Genomic DNA, 27,703 nt, shown 5'->3' with positions numbered 1-27,703 from the left:
AGTGTTTTGGGATGTTGAATGTCCCGTTTTTTGTGATTATCTCAAAGAGCAGCGTACAATGAACAGCCACTACTACTCGGATTTGCTGTTAAACGCCGGCAACGGTGGCCGAGCGGTTCTAGGCGCTGCAGTCCGGAACCGCGCGACTGCTACGGTCGCAGGTTCGAATCCTGCCTTGGGCATGTATGTGTGTGATGTCCTTAGGTTAGTTAGGTTTAAGTAGTTCTAAGTTCTAGGGGACTGATGACCTCAGATGTTAAGTCCCATAGTGCTCAGAGCCATTTGAACTATTTTTTGCTGTTAAACAAGGTAAGGCCAGCCTTGCCAGAGACACGTCGTGGATCTCAGAGGAGAGATGTGATTCTCGAGTAAGACAACGCATGTCCTCATATTGCTCGACTAACCCGTGAAACCATCGACAAAATGGGGCAGGGAGGTACTGCCTCATCCCACTTAGAGTCCTAATTTAGCACCTAGTGATTTCCATTTCTTTGGTGCACTGAAGGAGGCATTATGTGGGAAGAGGTGCTAGGACAACGAGGACATGAAAAAGTTTTGGGGCAATTGGTTCAAACATTACGCACCGGAATAAAAAAGCTTGTAGCATGTTGGAACAAGTGCATAAATGTTCAAGAGTATTACGTCGAAAAGTAGAAAAAGTATTGTTTTATAAAGATAAAAGCTTTTTTCTTCAGGCTAATTTGTCTGTTTAGTTACTGAATGACCCTCGTATGTAGGCCAGACCCCTAGACCACCCGGACAGTATAGGAGAGATGCACACTACTGGCCATTAAAATTGCTACTCCAAGAAGAAATGCAGATAATAAAAGGGTATTCATTGGACAAATATATTATACGAGAACTGACATGTGATTACATTTTCTCGCAATTGAGGTGCATAGATCCTGAGAAATCAGTACCCAGAACAACCACCTCTGACCGTAATAGCGGCCTTGATACGCCTGGACATTGAGTCAAACAGAGCTTGGATGGCGTGTACAGGTACATCTGCCCATGCAGCTTCAACACGATACCACAGTTCATCAAGAGTAGTGACTGGCGTATTGCGACGAGCCAGTTGCTCGGCCACCATTGACCAGACGTTTTCAATTGGTGAGAGATATGGAGAATGTGCTGGCCAGGGTAGCAGTCGAACATTTTCTGTATCCAGAAAGGCCCGTACAGGACCTGCAACATGCGGTCGTGCATTATCCTGCTGAAATGCAGGGTGTCGCAGGGGTCGAATGAAAGGTAGAGCCACGGGTCGTAACACATCTGAAATTTAGCGTCCACTGTTCAAAGTGCCGTCAATGCGAACAAGAAGTGACCGAGACGTGTAACCAATGGCACCCCATACCATCACGCCGGCTGATACGCCAGTATGGCGACGACGAATACACGCTTCCAATGTGCGTTCACCGCGATGTCGCCAAACACGGATGCGACCATCATGATGCTGTAAACAGAACCTGCATTCATCCGAAAAAATGACGTTTTGCCATTCGTGCACCCAGGTTCGTCGTTGAGTACACCATCGCAGGCGCTCCTGTCTGTGATGCAGCGTCAAGGGTAACCGCAGCCGTGGTCTCCGAGCTGATAGTCCATGCTGCTGCAAACGTCGTCTAACTGTTCTTGCAGATGGTTGTTGTCTTGCAAACGTCCCCATCTGTTGACTCAGGGATCGAGACGTGGCTGCACGATCCGTTACACCCATGCGGGTAAGATGCCCGTCATATCGACTGCTAGTGATACAAGGCCGTTGGGATCCAGCACGGCGTTCCGTATTACCCTCCTGAACCGACCGATTCCCTATTCTGTTAACAGTCATTGGATCTCGACCAACGCGAGCAGCAATGACGCGATACGATAAGCCGCAATCGCGATAGGCTGCAATCCGACCCTTATCAAAGTCAGAAACGTGATGGTACGCATTTCTCCTCCTTACACGAGGCATCTCAACAACATTTCAGCAGGCAACGCCGGTCAACAGCTGTTTGTGTATGAGAAATCGGTTGGAAACTTTCCTCATGTCAGCACGTTGTAGGTGTCACCACTGACGCCCACCTTGTGTGAATGCTCTGAAAGCTAATCATTTCCATATCACAGCATCTTCTTCCCGTCGGTTGAATTTCGCGTTTGTAGCACGTCATCTTCGTGGTGTAGCAATTTCAATGGCCAGTAGTGTACTAATCATAAATGCCAAACAGATAACGTTCAGTCCACAAAGTCCGCCATGTCAGAGCACTCACTGCATCTTCGATGGACATGACCTGAACTACGATGGTACAAATGTGCTGCAGCAGTCGAATACCTTCTGGGATTGTATTCTCAGAGTTGTAGTGGAGATCCGACTGCATGACGAGCTAGTACAAGAGGACAGCGGCTTCAGTTAACCAAGGCCTGCGATCCAGCCATCGGCACTCTACACGGAAATCCGCTCCCGTCAGGCGTTTTGAAGTAAACGACGCATTGTTAGCATGGCGGGTGAGATCTGCACGCGGCCGGGTAAGGACTGCGGTTCATCCGCCGCGGGGCGCCGAGCTTCTCCCACCATCTGGTGCCGCGCCTCCGCTGTTACCGGCCGCGAACCGCGAGGGTGCACCGAGACGGAAGCTGCGTTTCTCTGCCTAAAAGCTGTATAGAGTCGGCATCCATCAGAGATTGTTCCTGATCTATATTAACGACATAGGAGATAATCTGAGTAGCCGTCTTAGATTTTTTGCAGATGATGCTATCATTTGCCGTCTTGTAAAATCATCAGATTGTCAAAACGACTTGCAAAATGATTTAGAGAAGATATCTGTGTGGTGCGAAAAGTGGCATTGACTCTGAATAAGGAAAAGTGTGAAGTTATTCACGTGAGTACTAAAAGAAATCAGCTAAATTTCGATTACGCGGTAAGTCACACAAATCTGAGGGCTGTAAATTCAACTAAATACTTAGGGATTACAATCACAAATTACCTAAATTGGAACGATCACATGGATAATATTGTGGGTAGAGCAAACCAAAGACTGCGATTCATTGGCAGAACACTTAGAAGGTCTACTAAAGAGACTGCTTACACCACGGTTGTCCGCCCTACTCTGGAGTACTGCTGTGCGGTGTGGGATTCGCATCAGGTGGGACTGACGGATGACATCGAAAAAGTACAAAGAAGGGCAGCTCGTTTCGTATTATCGCGAAATAGGGGAGATAGTGTCACAGACATCATACGTGAATTGGAGTGGCAATCATTAAAACCAAGGCGTTTTTCGTTGCGACGGGATCTTCTCATGAAATTTCAATCACCAGTTTTCTCCTCCGATTGCGAAAACATTCTGTTGGCACCCACCTACATAGGGAGAAACGATCATCACGATAAAATAAAAGAAATCAGGGCTCGCACCCGCCTACCGTTCGAGAGTGGAACGGTAGAGAGACAGCATAAAGGTGGTTAATTGAAATCCGGGAACGCCACAATATGGCAAGAAGTCGGCCTGCCGAAATATCGCGTCTTTTGGACGACTCCACCCGGCTCAATACCCGAGAAATATTCAAGAGTAGAGGACTGTTCAGCCCTGCACATCCAATGGGGACGAGGTCTACCAGCAAATTACACCGCTGGTCAACAGACGTTCCCTTCTCGAACAAGTCGTGCGAAGACGACCACTCTTGTTTCTTGAAAGAACGTCCCCACCTGGCCACTGTATGTAACGTATATACAGTAACCCATAATTGTAAATGTGACGGGATGTTACGTTTCACCTGCATTTCTGCTAAATGACTCTCTCTGTATCATTTAAATCTGTGCTGGCTAGGTCATCATTCAAGGCGAATGTTTTCAACCTCACCATACTTTAGCAAAACGTCTCTAAGGCAAACATTATCTACCTCGGGAGGCAGGTTAAACACACGAGCATCTTTGTATTCAATGTCAGCGTTCGCAAGGGCGACTGTACTAAGTCATATCTATGACCGAAAGGAACATGAGCACTTATCTACTTCTAAGGGAATCTCAATTTTAACCAGGAAAACAAAGTTCTGTGTCAAAATAAGATGTGTGTACCTGATCCGATGTCTACCAACCAATCGTGGATTTCCAGAGAACTAGGCTGCACATGGGGTTGGGTTGTTTGGGGGAAGATATCAGGCACCGAGGTCATCGGTCTCATCGGATTAGGGAAGGACGGGGAAGGAAGTCAGCCGTGCCCTTTCAAAGGAACCATTCCAGCATTTGTCTGGAGCGATTAAGGGAAATCAAGGAAAACCTAAATCATGATGACCGGACGCGGGATTGAACCGTCTTCCTCCCGAATGCGAGTCCAGTATGCTAGCCACTGCGCCACCTCGCTCGCTGGCTGCACATGACGGGTGGACTTATCTAAAGAAAATCTCAATGTGGTATCAACGTTCGATACCACACTTGTTAGGGGATGCAGATATCGACCGCGGTCCGTAATACACTACTGGATATTAAAATTGCTACACCACGAAGATGACGAGCTACAGACGCGAAATTTAACAGACAGGAAGAAGATGCTGTGATATGCAAATGATTAGCTTTTCAGAGCATTGACACAACGTTGGCGCCGGTGGCGACACCTACAACGTGCTGACATGAAGAAAGTTTCCAACCCATTTCTCACACACAAACAGCATTTGACTGGCGTTGCCTGGTGAAACGTTGTTGTGATGCCTCGTGTAAGGAGGAGAAATGCGTACCATCACGTTTCCGACTTTGATAAAGGTCGAATGGTAGCATATCGAGATTGCGGTTTATCGTATTGTGACATTTCTGCTCGCGTTGGTCGAGATCCAATGACTGTTAGCAGAATATGGAATCAGTGCGTTCACGAGGATAATACGGAACGCCGTACTGGATGCCAACGTCTTCGTATCACTAGCAGTCGAGATGACATGCATCTTATCCGCATGGTTGGAACGGATCGTGCAGCCATTTCTCGATCCCTGAGTCAACAGATGGGGACATTTGCAAGACAACAACCAACTTCACGAAAAGTTCGACGACGTTTGCAGCAGCATGGACTATCAGCTAGGAGACCACGGCTGATGTTACCCTTGACGCTGCATCACAGACAGGAGCGCCTGCGATGGTGTACTCAACGACGTACCTGGGTGCACGAATGGCAAAACGTCATTTTTTCCGACGAATCCAGGTTCTGTTTACAGCATCATGATGGTCGCATCCGTGTTTGGCGACATCGCGGTGAACGCACATTGGAGGCGCGTATTCGTCATCGCCATACTGGCGTATCACCCGGTGTGATGGTATGGGGTGCCATTGGTTATACGTCTCGGTCACCTCTTGTTCTCATTGACGGCACTTTGAACAGTGGACGTTGTATTTCAGATGTGTTACGACCCGTAGCTCTACCCTTCATTCGATCTCTGCGAAACCCTGCATTTCAGCAGGATAACCCACGACCGCATGTTGCAGGTACTGTACGGGCCTTTCTGAATACAGAAAATGTTGGACTGCTGCCCTGGCCAGCACATTCTCCAGATCTCTCCCCAATTGAAAACGTCTGGTCAATGGTGGCCGAGCAACTGGCTCGTCACAATAGGCCAGTCACTACTCTTGATGAACTGTGGTATCGAGATGAAGGTGTATGGCAGATGGACCTGTACACGCCATCCAAGCTCTGTTTGACTCAATGCCCAGGCGAATCAATGCGGTTATTATGGCCAGAGGTGGTTGTTCTGGGTACTGATTTCTCAGGATCTATGCTCCCAAATTGCGAGAATATGTAATCATATGTCTGTTATAGTATAATATATTTGTCCAGTGAATACCCGTTTATCATCTGCATTTCTTCTTGGTGTAGCAATTTTAATGGCCAGTAGGGTAGATATCGCTGGACCCTCGAGTCGCCCTATGGCTCCAGTGTCGGCGCCGACGGTTCTGCCCCCGCGGGGCCCTCTCCCTTGCTCTCCTCGTCCCTGGGTGCCAGCTCCCGTAGATTCGCCAAAGGCACGTGACGACGCCCCAGCGCGAACGCCATGTCTCGCGCCGAAGTCTCCCGCAGTTGGTTCAAATGGCTCTGAGCACTATGGGACTCAACTTCTGAGGTCATCAGTCCCCTAGAACTTGGAACTGCTTAAACCTAAGGACATCACACACATCCATGCCCGAGGCAGGATTCGAACCTGCGACCGTAGCAGCAGCGTGGTTCCGGACTGAAGCGCCTGGAACCGCTCGGCCCCTCCGGCCGCCTCTGAGATGGAGCAGAAGTAAACGACGTCCTATCCGTACGGCATGAGAAGCGGAACTTCTAGAGTATCATTTTTCTCTTCTTCTCCTTTTTCTTCTACTACTACCTCTACTAGGTGTTTGTTTGTCGCCACCCATCGTCTCCAGTTTTTATGAATGACGAGTGAATGAAATTTTTCCTACTCCCGGTTGTGGTTCTTTGATTTACTTGTGATGGCAAATTCGTAGGAACAAAATGTACTGGCATGGATGTGTGTAATATCCTTAGGTTAGTTAGGTTTAAGTAGTTCGAAGTCTAGGGGACTGATGACTAGACCGCGGATTTTAGGTAAAAACCTATTCTGTTCCTGAGTTCCTATTTGCATAAAAATTTATACTTATGCGTTTCATGACTATTTACACTTAATAGCGTTAATTCTATAGGACCTAAAAAAGCCTATTTCGACGTTAGTGCCTATTTTTGCCTATTTCGGCTTTAATATACTAAAAAATGCCTATTTCATCATATAAGACAGTGGCCCCAAGTTTTTCCACACTATACGACAGATGGAAAAAAAATTTTCTGCCCAGCGTGCAGCAAGGTGGCTAGTTGATATGCGCTCATGCTTCGTATTTGCCTAACACTTCGGTCTTTTTTTATTTTTTTATATCGCTATCCCTGTTAATACCAAATACTCTTTATAGGTGTTTTATTATTCATATGTAAAAAAAAAGATCACGGATCTTTAGATTAAAACCTATTTTTTTCGCCGGCCGAAGTGGCCGTGCGGTTAAAGGCGCTGCAGTCTGGAACCGCAAGACCGCTACGGTCGCAGGTTCGAATCCTGCCTCGGGCATGGATGTTTGTGATGTCCTTAGGTTAGTTGGGTTTAACTAGTTCTAAGTTCTAGGGGACTAATGACCTCAGCAGTTGAGTCCCATAGTGCTCAGAGCCATTTTGAACCTATTTTTTTCCTAAGCTGCAATCTGCATATAAGTTGGTACTTATGCGTTTCATGACTAACTAAACTGAATACCGTTAGTTCTATAGGACCTAACATTGCGTATTTCGACGTTGACGCCTAATTTTGCCTATTTCGGCATCAAAATCCTAAAAAGTACCTATTTCGTTAATCTGACATTGGGTTCTTGTGTTTACAAAGATTAGAAAAAGGAAGTAAACTTAGGGCTTTACGTCTCGTCGAAGGCGAAGGTCGTTAGAGACTGTTTACAGTTCCTTTGCTTGCCTTACTACCAACAGCACTCGGCACGGTTGAATGGTCATCCATCCAAGTACGCGCCGAGCGCGACTGTGCTTAACTTCGGTGAGCGAACGGGAACCGGTCAAAGATTTGAGTTACACATTAGAATCGAACGTGGGAGTACTAAATGCTATATTTGAAAATATTTCGTTCGTAGGATTCTGACCAGCTGTGTATTTTCGCAAACAAACGGTTTCATAGGCCTTAAGCTGAGCACGGATTAAAAAATCACAGTGTTAATCGTCGACGCCCTCTACAGCTTAATTACTGCCCTTCGCGCATTTTCTCGCTGCTGTCTACAGGCAGTCCTATCAAACTACTCTGTTTCGCGAAAGGTATTATACGTGAATTTTCCGGTTCGAAAAATAATTTGCCAGTAGTGAGATGTTTTCATCTGAAGCACCAGTAGATTCAATTCGCTTGTTTAGAAGGGGTGGCCATATGTCCAGCAACGAGTACGGTACTTCGCCCACCGCTCCCATGCAAGCGCAAAATAAATTCTAGTTTCTGTGTCAGAATACTACGCCATGCCGAAAAACAGCTAGTTTCCTGTCACATAGGATTCTTTTTTATCGCTATCCTTTAGTAATACGAAATACTCTTTATATGCAATTCTAACCTGCATTTCCCTTTTCTCTTGTATTAGGTTTCGAGTGTTAAGAAATCTCACTTAACTCAGCATGCAGATGGAATCGCACGTAAAAGCTAATGTTGAACGAAAGTCAAAATTGAAGCAAACTCTTTTAACAAATAAATCTGCTGAACCCTCCGACAAAAACAAGTTCTGCAGTGATTTGTGTCATGCACTTGTGGCAACAAACATCCCCTTTTGGAAATTAGAAAACCCTATTTTCAGAGGTTTTCTTCAGAAGTACTGCCATCAGTCTATTCCTGCAGAGTCAACTTTACGTAAGAATTATGTGGATTCAGCTTACAATGCTGCATTGCAGAGAACCCGAGAAGATGTTGGAGAATCTTGTATATGGATTTCTGTCGATGAAACTACTGACAGTCTTGGCCGTTACATTGCAAACCTTATTACTGGCAAGCTAGATCCAGATGCTCCATCCAGGGCTCATTTGATTTACTCAAAACAGCTTACAAAAACTAACCAACAAACAATAGCACAGTTTGTGAACAATGGGCTTAAGGTGCTATACCCAAACGGAGTGGATGAGAATAAGGTGCTTCTGGCCGTCACTGATGCTGCTGCATATACGATAGCAGCGTTTCAACTATTAAAAGTATTCTACCCATTGATGCTGCACGTAACTTGTGTAGTGCATGGGATCAACCGCATAGCAGAGCAAGAAAGGCTACAATTCCCTAAAGTAAATAAATTTTTGGTAAGGCACCATCAAGAATACAGGCATTCAAAGAACAGCTTCCAGATGTCCCATTACCGCCAGAGCCTGTTGTCACCCGCTGGGGCACATGGCTGATAGCAGCAGAATACTATAGTACGAATTTCTCAGCTGTCCAGAAGGTGATTGAAAATATACCGGAGGATGCTGCATCCGTAACTGCAGCAATGGAGTTACTCAAAGATTCTTCTTTAAAACCGGACTTATCCTACATTAGGGCCCACTACACATTTATGGCAAGATTGGTTGGTTGCTTTGGGGAAGGAGACCAGACAGCGAGGTCATCGGTCTCATCGGATTAGGGAAGGACGGGGAAGGATGTCAGCCGTGCCCTTTGAAAGGAACCATCCCGGCATTTGCCTGGAGCGATTTAGGGAAATCACGGAAAACCTAAATCTGGATGGCCGGACGCAGGATTGAACCGTCGTCCTCCCGAATGCGAGTCCAGTGTCTAACCATTGCGCCACCTCGCTCGGTTTTTACGGCAAGAATAATTTCACAATTAGAAGGCTCAGGGAGACCTATCTACAACAATATTTCTTTGCTTGAAGAAGTCAAAATGAAAATTAATGGAGCGCCAGGTGAAGTAGGGGAAAAAGTACGGGCAAAAATGCAAACGGTTTTGCCGAAGAACACTGGCCTGAAGGAGTTGTGTGCAGCTGCCGACATGCTTAGTGGAAAATCCAGCACTCCTGACTGCAGCATTCCTGTCCAACATGTGCCGAAAATGAAGTACGCCCCTGTCACATCTGTTGATGTAAAACGTTCTTTTTCAGCGTATAAATTTATTCTGACTGACAAACGCCACAATTTTTCACTAGAAAACCTAGGAAAGATTTTGGTTATTTATTGTGAAGCCAACTATGGTCAGAATATGTGGAACTACGAATGTATTAATTAAACCATTGCTACATCTTTTTTACGGAGATCTTTATCTTGCAGGAACTCAAAAATATTTGGAGTTATGTTCAACATTAATGTTGTAGATTGCCGTGCTCTGTAACTGTGTAAATATTCATTCTCCTTGTTTTAATGACTAATAAGATGTTCATACTGCCAAAACTGTATATTTTAATTTATTTTTATTTTCTCTGCATCATTTTTATTAGAGCCTATTTTAGTTTTTATATAGCCTAAATGAACTACTGAAGGAGCCTATTTTAGGTGCCTAAAACACATTTTTTTACGACCTAAAAATCCGTGGTCTACTGATGACCTCAGATGTTAAGTCCCATAGTGCTCAGAGCCATTTGAACCAGCTCGTCCAGGGACAACAACAGCTGTGCCACACGTACGGGCTGCACAGGAATCGACCGTGCAGCCGGCCACAGCACCGCCGTTTCGCGCCTTCGAAGCCAGCGTAGAGAGCTGGCAGCGGTGGCAGGCGCAGTTTTCACACCATCTGGCTGCAAACAAGGTTCAGGGTAAAAAGAGGGTGTTTCCGCTTTTATCTTGTGCTGACGTGGCCTCGTGCCGCATTCTCCTCAAATTATTCCCGAGAAGTTTGCCAGAACAGCATTGTTACGAAGAACTTGTTAAAGCATTGATCAATTATTACAAAGAGAATATAAACATTGTGGCAAAAAGGTACGCATTTTTCCGCACAAAACGTGTATCACAGCAGAATTACCGTGAGTGGGTAGCAACTTTGCAAGGCCTCACTCGCGACTGTGAATTTTCATGTTCTCGTAGAATATCATAATGGTTCGAATGGGTCTGAGCACTATGGGACTTAACTTCTGGGGTCATCAGTCCCCTAGAACTTAGAACTACTTAAATCATACTCTGACATCATGGTACAAGACGCTATTGCGCAATACGTGTCAGACACACGCATTAGAAAGCAAATTCATAAATTATCCAACCCCACTTTAGAACAAGTGTTGTACATTTTGTGCAGACAGGACACTTTGGACTTTGCTGCAGATTCTTTCGAGTCGCCTCCCGTGGTCTGTGAGGTTAGCAAGCCAGGCTGCGTGCGCATCACGTCGTATACCTGCCGCTGTGCCGGCCCAATTCACTTCCAAGATATAGATACAGGGTGTTTCAAAATTGACCGGTATATTTGAAACGGCAATAAAAACTAAACGAGCAGCGATAGAAATACACCGTTTGTTGCAATATGCTTGGGGCAACAGTACATTATCAGGCGGGCAAACTTTCGAAATTACAGTAGTTACAATTTTCAACAACAGATGGCGCTGCGGTCTGGCAAACTCTATAGTACGATATTTTCCACATATCCACCATGCGTAGCAATAATATGGCGTAGTCTCTGAATGAAATTACCCGAAACCTTTGACAAAGTGTCTTGCGGAATGGCTTCACATGCATATGAGATGTACTGCTTCAGCTGTTCAATTGTTTCTGGATTCTGGCGGTACACCTGGTCTTTCAAGTGTCCCCACAGAAAGAAGTCACAGGGGTTCATGTCTGGCGAATAGGGAGGCCAATCCACGCCGCCTCCTGTATGTTTCGGATAGCCCAAAGCAATCACACGATCATCGAAATATTCATTCAGGAAATTAAAGACGTCGGCCGTGCGATGTGGCCGGGCACAATCTTGCATAAACCACGAGGTGTTCGCAGTGTCGTCTAAGGCAGTTTGTACCGCCACAAATTCACGAAGAATGTCCAGATAGCGTGATGCAGTAATCGTTTCGGATCTGAAAAATGGGCCAATGATTCCTTTGGAAGAAATGGCGGCCCAGACCAGTACTTTTTGAGGATGCAGGGGGGATGGGACTGCAACATGGGGCTTTTCAGTTCCCCATATGCGCCAGTTCTGTTTATTGACGAAGCCGTCCAGGTAAAAATAAGCTTCGTCAGTAAACCAAATGCTGCCCACATGCATATCGCCGTCATCAATCCTGTGCACTATATCGTTAGCGAATGTCTCTCGTGCAGCAATGGTAGCGGCGCTGAGGGGTTGCCGCGTTTGAATTTTGTATGGATAGAGGTGTAAACTCTGGCGCATGAGACGATACGTGGACGTTGGCGTCATTTGGACCGCAGCTGCAACACGGCGAACGGAAACCCGAGGCCGCTGTTGGATCACCTGCTGCACTAGCTGCGCGTTGCCCTCTGTGGTTGCCATACGCTGTCGCCCTACCTTTCCAGCACATTCATCCGTCACGTTCCCAGTCCGTTGAAATTTTTCAAACAGATCCTTTATTGTATCGCTTTTCCGTCCTTTGGTTACATTAAACCTCCGTTGAAAACTTCGTCTTGTTGCAACAACACTGTGTTCTAGGCGGTGGAATTCCAACACCAGAAAAATCCTCTGTTCTAAGGAATAAACCATGTTGTCTACAGCACACTTGCACGTTGTGAACAGCACACGCTTACAGCAGAAAGACGATGTACAGAATGGCGCACCCACAGACTGCGTTGTCTTCTATATCTTTCACATCACTTGCAGCGCCATCTGTTGTTGAAAATTGTAACTACTGTAATTTCGAAAGTTTGTCCGACTGAAAATGTACTGTTGTCCCAAGCATATTGCAACAAACGGTGTATTTCTATCGCTGCTCGTTTAGTTTTTATTGCCGTTTCAAATATACCGGTCATTTTTTAAACACCCTGTATCTGTTAAGCGGCGGCCGCAGCCACCCACGTTGCGATTTTGCCCGCAGTGTATTTCCCAGCACTCGCGACATAATTTCCCGTCGCGCAAGGCCGTGTGTAATTTTTGCAACAAAATGGGACATGTTCAGGCGGTGTGCTTAAAAAGACAGAACTCTGAAAAACAGTATCACGTTTCCGGACAAAGTAGCTTCCGCCTGAACGGTTCTCGTAATAAGACCTCCTGTCACAACGAGCCAGACGCAATGGAAATAAATGTTGTAAATTCGCCTCCAGTACCTGTGACAATTTTGCTTGTGATGACAGTGCACGCCAACGAAAATCCAGCCACGCCCGATCTGCCCCTCAACACCTACCAGAGAGACCATTGCTTCTCAGAATGACACTTTTCGCCGACGGCATAACAAACTTTTTCTCAACCTACAGTGGTCAAAGTATCCCGGTATTAGGATTGTGTAGTTTGCCAGAGAAATACCGTGGACAAACTCAGGTGGTTTCATTTCATGTACTGTGTTCACCATCATCTGTAAATCTTTTTGGTTTTGATTTATTTGATATATTCTCCTTAACTGTGTGCAATTACGTACTGTTGTTGTTGTGGTCTTCAGTCCTGAGATTGGTTTGATGCAGCTCTCCATACTACTCTATCCTGTGCAAGCTGCTTCATCTCCCAGTACTTGCTGCAACCTACATCCTTCTGAATCTGCTTAGTGTATTCATCTCTTGGTCTCCCTCTACAATTTTTACCCTCCACGTTGCCCTCCAATTCTAAATTTGTGATCCCTTGATGCCTCAGAACATGTCCTACCAACCGGTCCCTTCTTCTTGTGCCACAAACTCCTCTTCTCCCCAATTCTATTCAATAGTTATGTGATCTACCCATCTAATCTTCAGCATTCTTCTGTAGCACCACATTTCGAAAGCTTCTATTCTCTTCTTGTCCAAACTAATTATCGTCCATGTTTCACTTCCATACATGGCTACACTCTATACAAATACTTTCAGAAACGACTTCCTGAGGCTTAAATCTATACTCGATGTTAACAAATTTCTCTTCTTCAGAAACGCTTTCCTTGCCATTGCTAGTCTACATTTTATATCCTCTCTACTTCGAACATCATCAGTTATTTTGCACCCCAAATAGGAAGACTTCTTTACTACTTTAAGTGTCTCATTTCCTAATCTAATTCCCTCAGCATCACCCGACTTAATTCGGCTACATTCCATTATCCTCGTTTTGCTTTTGTTGATGTTCATCTTATATCCTCCTTTCAAGACACTGTCCATTCCGCTCAACTGCTCTTCCAAGTCCTTTGCTGTCTCTGACAGAATTACAATGTCATCGGCGAACCTCAAAGTTTTTGTTTCTTCTCCATGGATTTTCATACCTACTCCGAATTTTTCTTTTGTTTCCACTACTGCTTGTACAATATACAGATTGAATAACATCGGGCAGAGGCTACAACCCTGTCTCACTCCCTTCCCAACCACTGCTTCCCTTTCATACCCCTCGGCTCTTATAACTGCCATCTGGTTTCTGTACAAATTGTAGATAGCCTTTCGCTCGCTGTATTTTACCCATGCCACCTTTAGAATTTGAAAGAGAGTGTTCCAGTCAACATTGTCAAAAGCTTTCTCTGAGTCAACAAATGCTAGAATCGTAGGTTTGCCTTTCCTTAATCTTTCTTCTAAGATAAGTCTTAAGGTCAGTATTGCCTCACGTGCTCCAACATTTCTACGGAATCCAAACTGATCTTCCCCGAGGTCGGCTTCTACCAGTTTTTCCATTCGTCTGTAAAGAATTCGCGTTAGTATTTTGCAGAACGTACTACCCGTCACTAAAAGTGTTCCCACAAACAGTGTTTCTCAACAATGTCAAGAGTTTGCTGACAATTTTTCGTCAGGTTTAGGTTGCGCGAACAATTTTCACCCGCATATTGAATTGATGGACAATGCACAGCCTAAATTTCTCCTCGCTCAAATAGTGCCTCACGCGCTTCGAGACGAAGTTGCTAAAACATTGTATGAACTTGAGGATCAAGGAATGATTGAACCGGTGACAGCATCACTATGGGCATCACCATTGGTTATCTTAACGAAACTGTCCGGCAAATTGCGACTGTGCATGGATTTGAAAGCCACCATCAATCCTCAGCTTGTTGTTGCATTTTCTTTGCCACGTCCAGAAGACTTGTTTGACAATTTGTGTCCAGGCAAATATTTTTCTAAGTTAGATTTGCAAGATGCCTATCTTCAGATTCTTGTGGATGAAGAATCGCAGAAGATTCTCGTCGTGAATACTTATTTAGGTCTCTACAAATTTGAAAGGCTTCCGTTCGGATGTTCCTCTGCACCGGCACTATTTCAGCAGTACTTACAGACTCTTTGTGCGTCGATTCCTTCAGTGTGTAATTACCTAGCTGACATCGTAGTTTCTGGCTCTAAGCAGCAAGAACATTCGCAAAATTTGAGACAGTTGTTTGAAGTGCTCCGTGAAAATGGACTTAGACCCAGTAAAGACAAGTGTACATTTTTCTCAGAACAGTTATCTACTTGGGACATGTGATAAACTCTCAACTCATCCATCCGAGTCCGGATCATTTAAGAGCAATATCAGAGCTACCAGCACCCAGGACGGTTAAAGATTTGCAATCAGTTCTAGGCAAGCTCAATTATTATCACAAGTTTTTGCCTAACGCATCATCTCTTGCAGCACCATTACATCGACTGCGTCGATGGAACGTTCCGTTCATTCGGTCGCCTGAATGCGAACGTTCCTTTCAGCAGCTTAAATCTGCATTTTTATCTAGCACATGTCTTACGCCCTTCGATCCTGCAAAACCTCTTGTCCTCATGGTCGATTTCGGGATTGGAGCTGTCCTTGCTCACAAATTTGGTTTGCGCGATCGCCCGATCGCATTTGCATCGAAGCTACTCTCCTCTGCGCAGCGTAACTGCTCGCAGACCGTGAAGGAAGATTTCGCTTTGAATTTTGGAGTTACAAAGTTCCACGACTTCTTATATTGTCGCAAATTTACAGTTATCACCGACCATAAGCCTTTGACGTCTTTGTTTCGCCCGTCTACGGCGGTGTCTCCGCGTACGGAACAAAAAATTTATTCGTTGGTCACTGTTTCTCTCGCAGTACCGTTACGACGTCTTGTATCGGCCTACTGCTCAGCACGGTAACGCCGACGCGTTATCCCGATTGCCAATAGCTAAAGACACGCTGTTCGACTCTTCCGAACAGGCTTGTACGTTCATCGATGTGCAAAATGATGATGTTGTAGGAAGTCTTCTTGTTGATTTTCGTCGTATAGCCACAGCAACAGCTAACGACCCAATATTAAGTGTTGTTTTGCGTTATGTCACTACACAATGGCCTTTGTCTAAAAATCGGATTGAAGATCCGTTGGTTCGCCGTTTTTTTTGTGCACCGACAACGACTTTTTGTTCAACGTCGTGTCCTCTTGCTCCGCACGAAGAACGATTAGTCTCGTGTTATTGTTCCACGTTCGTTGCAGTCAGCTGTGCTATGACTTTTCACCAAGGTAATTTGGGTATAGTTCAAATGGTTCAAATGGCTCTGAGCACTATGGGACTTAACTTCTGAGGTCATCAGTCCCCTAGAACTTAGAACTACTTAAACCTAACTAACCTAAGGACATCACACATATCCATGCCCGAGGCAGGATTCGAACCTGCGACCGTAGCGGTCGCGCGGTTCCAGACTGTAGCGCCCAGAACCGCTCGGCCACACTGGCCGGCTGGGGTATAGTACGGACAAAACAGTTAGCTCGCCGTGACTATACCTGGTTTGGAATCGATGCCGACATAACCAAGATTTATTCTTCTTGTTCTGTGAGTTCCGAAAACCAATCCGCACTGAGCCGTGTGACGGCTCAGCTCAATTTGATTTACCCGCGAGATTATTTCACTTGATTTCGCGGCAGCGATAGGGGGCGTGATCGCTGAAGCGGCGGGGAGTTAACTGGTGCCTTCAGAGAATATCATCATGTGCCAGATGTCTACTGTGAATAATTCATAATTTGTTTCATAGTGTATGGAATGGAATCCACTATCATCGATCATTTTATGAAAGTTCTGTCCAAATTATTATTACATTAGACTTTGTTAAAATTGGTGCGTTTAAATTGCAAATTTCTTAATTCGACTAATATTGCTTGGGATAAACCCATCTATTTCTTGATGTTGCCATATTTGTGTATTAAGTTGTGTTTCTTCTCGAGACTGACTGAATTGATTTTGGAACACGTGGGGGGAGTATTTAAATGAAAATTTGCTAGATAACACAACCGTCGTGAAATTGAAAACTTGACAGTGTTTACTCATGTCACTAGTCGTTAATGTTATTTCTGTCTTGTAGCTTACTTAACTGATATAAAATAATTTAGAAATTTTGTATATTTGTCACGAAAGGTGAACTGATGTCACATGGGAGAAAAATAAGTGACATTGGGTAGGGTTTAGGGAAGCTTAAGCGAAATCAGGAGATTAAAAAAAAATGATTATCATTGCCACATTTTTTTAAAGCAGGCAGTAGTGAATTTGTTGCACTCTTGCCAAATTGGATTTTTTTAAGGTTTGATTTACATGTAGTACAAATCACAAGTTCAATATTTTTCTGAAGTAATTGTTAATATTTGTACATGTTGCACTATTGTACGATATACAGGGCTATTACAAATGATTGAAGCGATTTCATAAATTCACTGTAGATCCATTCATTGACATATGGTCGCGACACACTACAGATACGTAGAAAAACTCATAAAGTTTTGTTCGGCTGAAGCCGCACTTCAGGTTTCTGCCGCCAGGCCAGGAAGTGGGAGAATACAAGGTCTACCTGTCAGGAGTCAAAGCAGGAATAGCACAATGGGGTGTAGGGCTTTACATGGCCTCCACGCTCTCCCGACTTAACCCCATGCGATTTCTTTCTGTGGGGTTATGTGAAAGATTCAGTGTTTAAACCTCCTCTACCAAGAAACGTGCCAGAACTGCGAGCTCGCATCAACGATGCTTTCGAACTCATTGATGGGGACATGCTGCGCCGAGTGTGGGAGGAAGTTGATTATCGGCTTGATGTCTGCCGAATCACTAAAGGGGCACATATCGAACATTTGTGAATGCCTAAAAAAGCTTTTTGAGTTTTTGTATGTGTGTGCAAAGCATTGTGAAAATATCTCAAATAATAAAGTTATTGTAGAGCTGTGAAATCGCTTCAATCATTTGTAATAACCCTGTAATACACTCCTGGAAATTGAAATAAGAACACCGTGAATTCATTGTCCCAGGAAGGGGAAACTTTATTGACAGATTCCTGGGGTCAGATACATCACATGATCACACTGACAGAACCATAGGCACATAGACACAGGCAACAGAGCATGCACAATGTCGGCACTAGTACAGTGTATATCCACCTTTCGCAGCAATGCAGGCTGCTATTCTCCCATGGAGACGATCGTAGAGATGCTGGATGTAGTCCTGTGGAACGGCTTGCCATGCCATTTCCACCTGGCGCCTCAGTTGGACCAGCGTTCGTGCTGGACGTGCAGACCGCGTGAGAGGACGCTTCATCCAGTCCCAAACATGCTCAATGGGGGACAGATCCGGAGATCTTGCTGGCCAGGGTAGTTGACGTACACCTTCTAGAGCACGTTGGGTGGCACGGGATACATGCGGACGTGCATTGTCCTGTTGGAACAGCAAGTTCCCTTGCCGGTCTAGGAAAGGTAGAACGATGGGTTCGATGACGGTTTGGATGTACCGTGCACTATTCAGTGTCCCCTCGACGATCACCAGTGGTGTACGGCCAGTGTAGGAGATCGCTCCCCACACCATGATGCCGGGTGTTGGCCCTGTGTGCCTCGGTCGTATGCAGTCCTGATTGTGACGCTCACCTGCACGGCGCCAAACACGCATACGACCATCATTGGCACCAAGGCAGAAGCGACTCTCATCGCTGAAGACGACACGTCTCCATTCGTCCCTCGATTCACGCCTGTCGCGACACCACTGAAGGCGGGCTGCACGATGTTGGGGCGTGAGCGGAAGACGGCCTAACGGTGTGCGGGACCGTAGCCCAGCTTCATGGAGACGGTTGCGAATGGTCCTCGCCGATACCCCAGGAGCAACAGTGTCCCTAATTTGCTGGGAAGTGGCGGTGCGGTCCCCTACGGCACTGCGTGGGATCCTACGGTCTTGGCGTGCATCCGTGCGTCGCTGCGGTCCGGTCCCAGGTCGACGGGCACGTGCACCTTCCGCCGACCACTGGCGACAACATCGATGTACTGTGGAGACCTCACGCCCCACGTGTTGAGCAATTCGGCGGTACGTCCACCCTGCCTCCCACATGCCCACTATACGCCTTCGCTCAAAGTCCGTCAACTGCACATACGGTTCACGTCCACGCTGTCGCGGCATGCTACCAGTGTTAAAGACTGCGATGGAGCTCCGTATGCCACGGCAAACTGGCTGACACTGACGGCGGCGGTACACAAATGCTGCGCAGCTAGCGCCATTCGACGGCCAACACCGCGGTTCCTGGTGTGTCCACTGTGCCGTGCGTGTGATCATTGCTTGTACAGCCCTCTCGCAGTGTCCGGAGCAAGTATGGTGGGTCTGACACACCGGTGTCAATGTGTTCTTTTTTCCATTTTCAGGAGTGTATACCCTTTACTAACGGTACCTTTATGTAATGTTTCAGAGTGGGGCTGCATGTTCTTCTAGAGAAAGTTTCAAAAAAAAAATTTTTATTGCTAAAATTTCCTTTTAAACTGTTAATTTTATTAATTTGGATATATAACCAATTATTGTTAAATAATAAATTTGTGTCAACAAGGCTTGGACTAAACAAATGTGCCTACACCTTCCCCATCCTGGCTCTGCTACCGTCTGTACCCCACACGCACCACCGCAGAAATTTTTTTCTTTGCCTAAGGCAACTTCGCCATGGAGTCGCTTGCATGTAGATTTCGCTGGTCCTTTTTCGAACGCACGATGGTTAATTCTTGTTGATTCTTTTAGAGGTTTTCCATTTGTTGTTCGCATGTCAACGACATCGTCTGCTACCATCAAAGCCGTGTCTTTTATCTTCTGCATAAAAGGATTCCCACAAGCCATTGTCCCCTACAATGGACCTCAATTTGTGTCTGCAGAGTTCGAAAACTTTTGTGAAACTAATGGTATTCAGCATTTAACTTCAGCTCCGTTCTCTCCTCAATCGAACGGAGCCGCTGAAAGATTCGTTCGGACGTTTAAGTCGCAAATGTCTAAATTGCGCGACTCTCATTCCCGCGAGGACGCTCATTTGCTGTTTTTATCTTCGTACCGATCTCAGCCCCGCGACGGTGCTACGCCGGCTGAATTGTTGCATGGTCGTCCTCACCGACTTCTGATGAATTTGTTGCATCCTCCGCACCGGGTTTCTTTGCCCCCGCAGACCCACAAATTCTTGCCAGATGATATTGTCTATTTTCGTCATTTCCGCGGCAATCGCCGGTGGCTGAAAGGGCGCTTTCTTCGCCATCTTGGCCGCGCTATGTTGTCGTATCAGGCCCATCTGGTGAGGTGCGCAGGCATCAGAATCAGATGCGCCTCTTTAGTCGTGGGGTCTCTGCCGCTTGCCCTATGCAACCAGTGTCGGCGCCGACGGGGCTGTCCCCACAGGAACCTCTTCCTTGCTCTCCTCGCACCTGCCTGCCAGCGCCCGGAGCTTCGCCTTTGCCACGCGACGACGCGACAGCGCGGACGCCATGTCTCGCGCCAGAGTCGCTGCGGCGACCTGATGACCATATGGACCAGGTGCCTTCAACTGTGATAGGGCACAGTGACGTTCCGGTCACAACGCCGTCCACCGCAGTAGAACAGTCTGCACTTCCTGGTTTCCAGTCATTGTTGCCCCTCGGGTGCCCCGACCCGATGGCGGTCGACCCTTCGCTTCCTCCCATTGTTGTTGAAGCGCAGACATCTCATGTTGACGTGCACCCTGGAGCAGGTTTCCAGGCGTTGTCTACTCTCGGTCCGAACGGCAGGGGGCGGGAGGCCATGCCTCGCCTGTAGTCAGGCTCCCCACCTCCTCAACTACGTCAGCATGGGGTCCTCCACCTAGAGGTCGTAAGCTTTATGCAGTGGCGGGGGAGGAATGTGGTATCAACGTTCGATACCACTCTTGTTTGGGGTTGCAGATATCGACCCACGAGTCGCGACTAGAGCCGTTAGACCCGCTCCGCGGCTTGTGACAAGTACTGTAAGACGTGTATATTTATATTATCAAACCACAATTTATGAAAGATGTTTATATTTTATTGCCGGCCGAGGTGGCCGAGCGGTTCTAGGCGCTACAGTCTGGAACCGCGCGACCGCTACAGTCGCAGGTTCGAATCCTGCCTCGGGCATGGATGTGTGTGATGTCCTTAGGTTAGTTAGGTTTAAGTAGTTCTAAGTTCTAGGGGACTGATGACCTCAGAAGTTAAGTCCCATAGTGCTTAGAGCCATTTGAACCATTTTTTTTGTATTTTATTAATAGGATTAAGCAGGAATAATTAATATTTGTCATGTTGGAAATAATTGTGGTAGCTGGGAATGTCTGCACCAAAGTATTGTTGGCAAAAGAGACCGCACATTGTTATAATTTTAAAAAGGGCGGGAGAGACAGCGTATGGATACATTTTAATTAAAGAGCGGAAAAGACCGCGCATTGATACATTTGTAATTGTAGCAGGGATTGTCTGCACCAGAAAGCATTGTTGGCAGGAGAGACCGCACTTTAGCGTTCGTAGGAAGTCAGTAGTAAGCGAGATGTGAAGCGATTCGGTAGCAGGTCTAAAGCGAGAGGAGCGGTGTGCCTGCCAGCCACCAGCTATGATTTACAAGAGATTATAAACGGATGTACAGAGAAGTCAGCTAACTATTATCATAAGAGGAACTAATATTATTGAATTAATTTTTTGAGAAACTCAAGACTACTGAAGGTGTGTTTGCCCATTGCTAGTTGTAAGATTATTGTAAGAAGTAAGTCCCATTTGAACGTTTGTAAAATCATTTCATTCTGAATATAATTAAATTAATTTTTGCCAGCAATATTGCATAACTGATTATAATCCATCCCAAAAAAACCATCAACGTAAAACTTGGCAAAATTTTATTGTTGTCACGAAAAAGTTTAACTATGAATTACGTAACGTCATTCAAATTAATTAAAGAATAACGTCAGCTTTGCTATTAAAGAATAACGTCAGCTTTGGTAATAAATACAGCCACTTATTATGACAGCCCACCAGCAGCTAATAGAATATAGTAAAACAGAGTAAGTATATTCATGTCGCAGTTCGATGTAGCAGTCAGATGGCGATCCAGTAACAGTAAAAAAGGTATGGAACTGCTTTGGGTTATTGCAGATAACGACTGAGGGCCACGACGACGACACACTCTATGTTTCGTTGAAATAATCAGAAACTCACATTTAATAAGCAGCAATTAAATTTGTATGCGAAGATTGAGAAAGAGAATTAATTTCAAAGGGAATATTTCATTTGTTATTATTTAGCAAGAGGCAGAAATCCTAAGGGAAGGTTTCATAGGTTATTGTAGAACGGAAAATGGCTCTGTGCACTATGGGACTTAACATCTATGGTCATCAGTCCCCTAGAACTTAGAACTACTTAAACCTAACTAACCTAAGGACAGCACACAACACCCAGTCATCACGAGGCAGAGAAAATCCCTGACCCCGCCGGTAACCGAACCCGGGAAACCGGGCGTGGGAAGCGAGAACGCTACCGCACGACCACGAGCTGCGGACGTAGAAGGGAAAGTTGCATAACAAAAGAGATATAGAGGAGACGGGAAGGTTTCAGTATCTAGCGAGCTCTCGTCCAATCTTACTCGGGACGTCAACTAGGAATGTAGCATAGCCTTGAGCTGATAGGAAGCAACCTCTAACAAGGCGCTTAGTCAAATATGGCATAGGTAATGCCTCTCTAGATATCTGTTTGTAATTATATGTATGCAGCATACGAAGAAGCCTGTAACGCAATTTAAGTACAATATATACACTCCTGGAAATGGAAAAAAGAACACATTGACACCGGTGTGTCAGACCCACCATACTTGCTCCGGACACTGCGAGAGGGCTGTACAAGCAATGATCACACGCACGGCACAGCGGACACACCAGGAACCGCGGTGTTGGCCGTCGAATGGCGCTAGCTGCGCAGCATTTGTGCACCGCAGCCGTCAGTGTCAGCCAGTTTGCCGTGGCATACGGAGCTCCATCGCAGTCTTTAACACTGGTAGCATGCCGCGACAGCGTGGACGTGAACCGTATGTGCAGTTGACGGACTTTGAGCGAGGGCGTATAGTGGGCATGCGGGAGGCCGGGTGGACGTACCGCCGAATTGCTCAACACGTGGGGCGTGAGGTCTCCACAGTACATCGATGTTGTCACCAGTGGTCGGCGGAAGGTGCACGTGCCCGTCGACCTGGGACCGGACCGCAGCGACGCACGGATGCACGCCAAGACCGTAGGATCCTACGCAGTGCCGTAGGGGACCGCACCGCCACTTCCCAGCAAATTAGGGACACTGTTGCTCCTGGGGTATCGGCGAGGACCATTCGCAACCGTCTCCATGAAGCTGGGCTACGGTCCCGCACACCGTTAGGCCGTCTTCCGCTCACGCCCCAACATCGTGCAGCCCGCCTCCAGTGGTGTCGCGACAGGCGTGAATCGAGGGACGAATGGAGACGTGTCGTCTTCAGCGATGAGAGTCGCTTCTGCCTTGGTGCCAATGATGGTCGTATGCGTGTTTGGCGCCGTGCAGGTGAGCGCCACAATCAGGACTGCATACGACCGAGGCACACAGGGCCAACACCCGGCATCATGGTGTGGGGAGCGATCTCCTACACTGGCCGTACACCACTGGTGATCGTCGAGGGGACACTGAATAGTGCACGGTACATCCAAACCGTCATCGAACCCATCGTTCTACCATTCCTAGACCGGCAAGGGAACTTGCTGTTCCAACAGGACAATGCACGTCCGCATGTATCCCGTGCCACCCAACGTGCTCTAGAAGGTGTAAGTCAACTACCCTGGCCAGCAAGATCTCTGGATCTGTCCCCCATTGAGCATGTTTGGGACTGGATGAAGCGTCGTCTCACGCGGTCTGCACGTCCAGCACGAACGCTGGTCCAACTGAGGCGCCAGGTGGAAATGGCACGACAAGCCGTTCCACAGGACTACATCCAGCATCTCTACGATCGTCTCCATGGGAGAATAGCAGCCTGCATTGCTGCGAAAGGTGGATATACACTGTACTAGTGCCGACATTGTGCATGCTCTGTTGCCTGTGTCTATGTGCCTGTGGTTCTGTCAGTGTGATCATGTGATGTATCTGACCCCAGGAATGCGTCAATAAAGTTTCCCCTTCCTGGGACAATGAATTCACGGTGTTCTTATTTCAATTTCCAGGAGTGTATTATTTTTTACCAACGACTACTAATTATTTCAGTCGTTGCAGATACAAACTATGCAGCCAGCTATTTACCGACTTCACTGCCAAACCTGCAATATATGTTTCTATTTAGCATTTGCCACCAGTCATCGTAACTGACGACGAGAATCATAACGCTCACTCTACCTTGACGCAGTATAAACCTGGACAGCATGGAAGCAGACATCGCTGCTACCAAGAACACACATAAACGAACACAAAGACGAATTTCGCAGACAGTATACTCACAAAGCAGAAAAGGTCATTTAAATATCAAACTGCTAATACACGTAGCGCTGTGATAGAGCAGAAGTAAACAACGTCCTATCCGTACGGCGTGGGAAGCGGAAATGCTAGAGTATCTTTTTTATCTTCTTCTTTTACTACTACCTCTATTAGGTGTTTCTTTTTCGTTTTTCTTCTCAGGGACATCACTCCTGTGTGGATGCCGCATGATGTCTCCAAAGTCTATGAATGAAAGCATTGATCAGTTTTTTTATTACAGAGGGTGGCCAGCCCTCTGATTGTACATGCTGAGCTACTGAGCTGGCAATATGCCTGACAGTATGTAGGTGTTACAGATTCGCTTCAGTCGGTTGTTGCAGCTCCGCCGAACCACAAAATGCTAGCCTTACAGCTCACGGCTCTTACTGGAGGGAGAGAGAGAGAGAGAGAGAGAGAGAGAGAGAGAGAAATGGACTGTAACAGCTTGTATCAACCCTGTGGTGCATATAACAAGGGCAGCTAAGATTTCACCTCGCGGGCCATGCTCGAACATGGATGCCAAAGCACTCAACCTCGCTGCACATTTCCCCCACCACCACGCCACGCTGTCTGTACGCGAGGAGGAGGAAGAGGGGAAAACTGCAAACGCGCCGCATTTAAATGGCAGTGCGGCCGCATTGCATAGGACTTGGTTACATATCTTACATTTGTCAGCAATATAAATCACAATCATAATAAATGTTCAGTATTATTTATTTTTGGCGCGCTGAACACATAATTTTTATCTGGTACAAACTGTTTGCGTTCAGACAGACGCAGACAATTTCGCAGAGTTTCGCACTCATGCTTCCACATATCGTGACCTATATAATTTCACAATCGAATAAAGGTCTTTCACACAAATATGCCGATCGAAATGTTGTAGCGCTTTTGCAACCTCCCTACGGAGAAATGGAAACTAACAGAGGAAAGCATTGTGGACGTTCTAGAGAGTTTTAACGTAAAAAGGTTTGTCATTAACACTGGAATTACTCCGCAGGTCAGTTAGTTACATCTGCCCGTGCACAGGGGAGCTTTCGACCGAAACGGTAAACGGTATCGAAAATAGATGTAAGACTCACAGTGTTGGCAAAACCTTTATAACCCAATCCTAATTTTTTCAAGGTCACTATGAACAGTTCAAAGGTCGTCTTTTCTTTAAGGCTACGCGCAAATTGAGACGCGTATAGCACGTGTGAAGTGACACGACGATACAACGCGACGCTCGCGTTCCACACGTGCCGCGCATATTGAGACGCGTGCGCATTCCTTGCCCGCACAGGTTGGCGACGCGCTGCGCTGACAGAATCGAAGCGCTAGATTTACTGTGTTATACACATTTAAGTAAGACATTCCGTAAAATTCGAAAAGTTTGCAATGAAAAACAGGGATCGCTATGATTTTGCGTTTGGTGCGTTGCTGCTTATGAAATTTAGATAACATACTGAATTTTTCTTTCGACTTGGGAGGAGGTCCTTATCTGCCTCCAATGTCGAGAAAAGGGGTGGTATAAAGCGCGTTCACTCCCGATCTCACAGCCGCGAGAATGAAATATTCACGACATCCCTCTTATCTCATAAACCACACGATATATCAAAATGAGATTTTGGCGAATGATAGCACACAAGGAGGAGAGTATTTTGCCAATTCGTGAACACACAGAACCTTGTTATCTATGGTGGTATATCAGAAGTTATGCTTCCTATTTTATTTTTTTCACTCCAGTGACTACAATTTTTTTAAGAGTTCTAACAATACCACCACTAGAAAAGTAGGTTAGAAATCAGATTAATGATGTTGCTCACGCAGCATATGTTCGCTTTATCGGGCAACAACAAGGTTATTGACTGTGGATGGTATCGTCAGAATGGGTATAATGAAGTCACTGTAAAAAAGTCATTAATTTTGGCACTTATATTGAATGGATTCCCACGTAGATTTCGTCGAAGTTGTTATGGTTCATCTTGTTGATTCTAGGGTGATTCCACTTTGACTGCTAGAAGGTCCAGATCTGTATTTTAGCAATATTTGAAGACCTAACAAACGCGTTTTTCAGGAAATTCTTAATGATCAAATAATCCCAGGTCAGAACAATGGTATGGTAAAAATAATTTTTGACTTGATGTTCGCGATCCACATTTTTATTAAACTTCTTGTAAATTCACATATACTTCTTCTTAATTGTCACATCATCAAGAAAACAGTTTTGTATCAATCTGAATATATTTAATTTCCACTTTAACCAAACACAAGACTTGACTGTTCTTTTACAAAGCGAAATAACAACTTAACTTCTGCTAAATGAAACAAATACTGCTCTGTGCGCATTCGCGCCAAAACGGCTACAAGTAAGTCAAAGATTATAACAGTCTCACAGAAATGAATACACACAAGAACCATACCACTGTAATATATCGAAACATCGGAGTACCTATACATCAATAAAACCAAATGTGAATATTGTCACAAAAATATGTCTGTTACTTCGCAGAAAAATAGTACGATATTACTGGTATCGAGAACTGGGGTTGGAGTGCCGTAATGGTCAAGTAAATAAAGAACCATTACAGAGTCATCGATAGCCAGTGAAACGAGAATTTTCTAATATGAAAATAAACATGAGACTGCTTCTCTTATGTTACTGCAGACTAGTCTCCAATTACTTGCATACTGAGACACTGAGAATCCTGTCGCAACTGCTGCTGCAAGATGAGTTTGTACAAATTATACCAGGTTTTGACAAAAGAAGCACTATTAAACCTATGAACAACAGAAATGTGGCCTTTATTTATAAATAGTGATGCTTCTTCGGATGAGAAAAGGCTAACAATAACACATCAATAAACCACCAACTCTGTTGATGTTTTGGTTGAATCCCCGTAGCCCATCGTATTTTTAACACTGAACGACTGGAGTGGAAAATTACCAAAGGATTTTATGCTTTTTTTTCCCTCTCAGCAAAAAAAAAATGGTTCAAATGGCTCTGAGCATTAAGGGACTTAACTTCTGAAGTCATCAGTCCCCTAGAACTTAGAACTTCTTAAACCTAACTAACCTAAGGACATCACACACACCCATGCCCGAAGCAGGATTCGAACCTGCGACCGTAGCGGCCGCGCGGTTCCAGACTGTAGGGCCTAGAACCGCTCGGCCACCCCGGCCGCCCCCACCCCCCCTCCCCTCTCCGCAGTATTAAAATAATGAGGAGCGTACCCTTCAGGTAGAATGATGCGCACATGTCAGATGCTGGTTACTCACCTACGCCTTGCCGAACTGACAATGTGTGATTCATGAATAAAATAGTTGTTATTGAGAACACTAAACAAATGATCCGTCGCACAACAAAATAGTCAATGTATTGTCAGCAGCTGAGAATAATGCATGGGACAGGAATGTGGAAGCTAGCTAGAGGTGCCTTGTGAGGGGAAAAGTTCACGTCGTTCGAAAAACGTTGCCATGAATGTAAATCTGTCTTTGTCAGCAGTACGTTTCAAGAAATGAAATATATCAAATAACCAC

This window comes from Schistocerca serialis, chromosome 3 (genome assembly GCF_023864345.2).
Source record: "Schistocerca serialis cubense isolate TAMUIC-IGC-003099 chromosome 3, iqSchSeri2.2, whole genome shotgun sequence".
NCBI lineage: Eukaryota > Metazoa > Arthropoda > Insecta > Orthoptera > Acrididae > Schistocerca > Schistocerca serialis.
Note: the sequence above shows the minus strand (reverse complement) of the source record.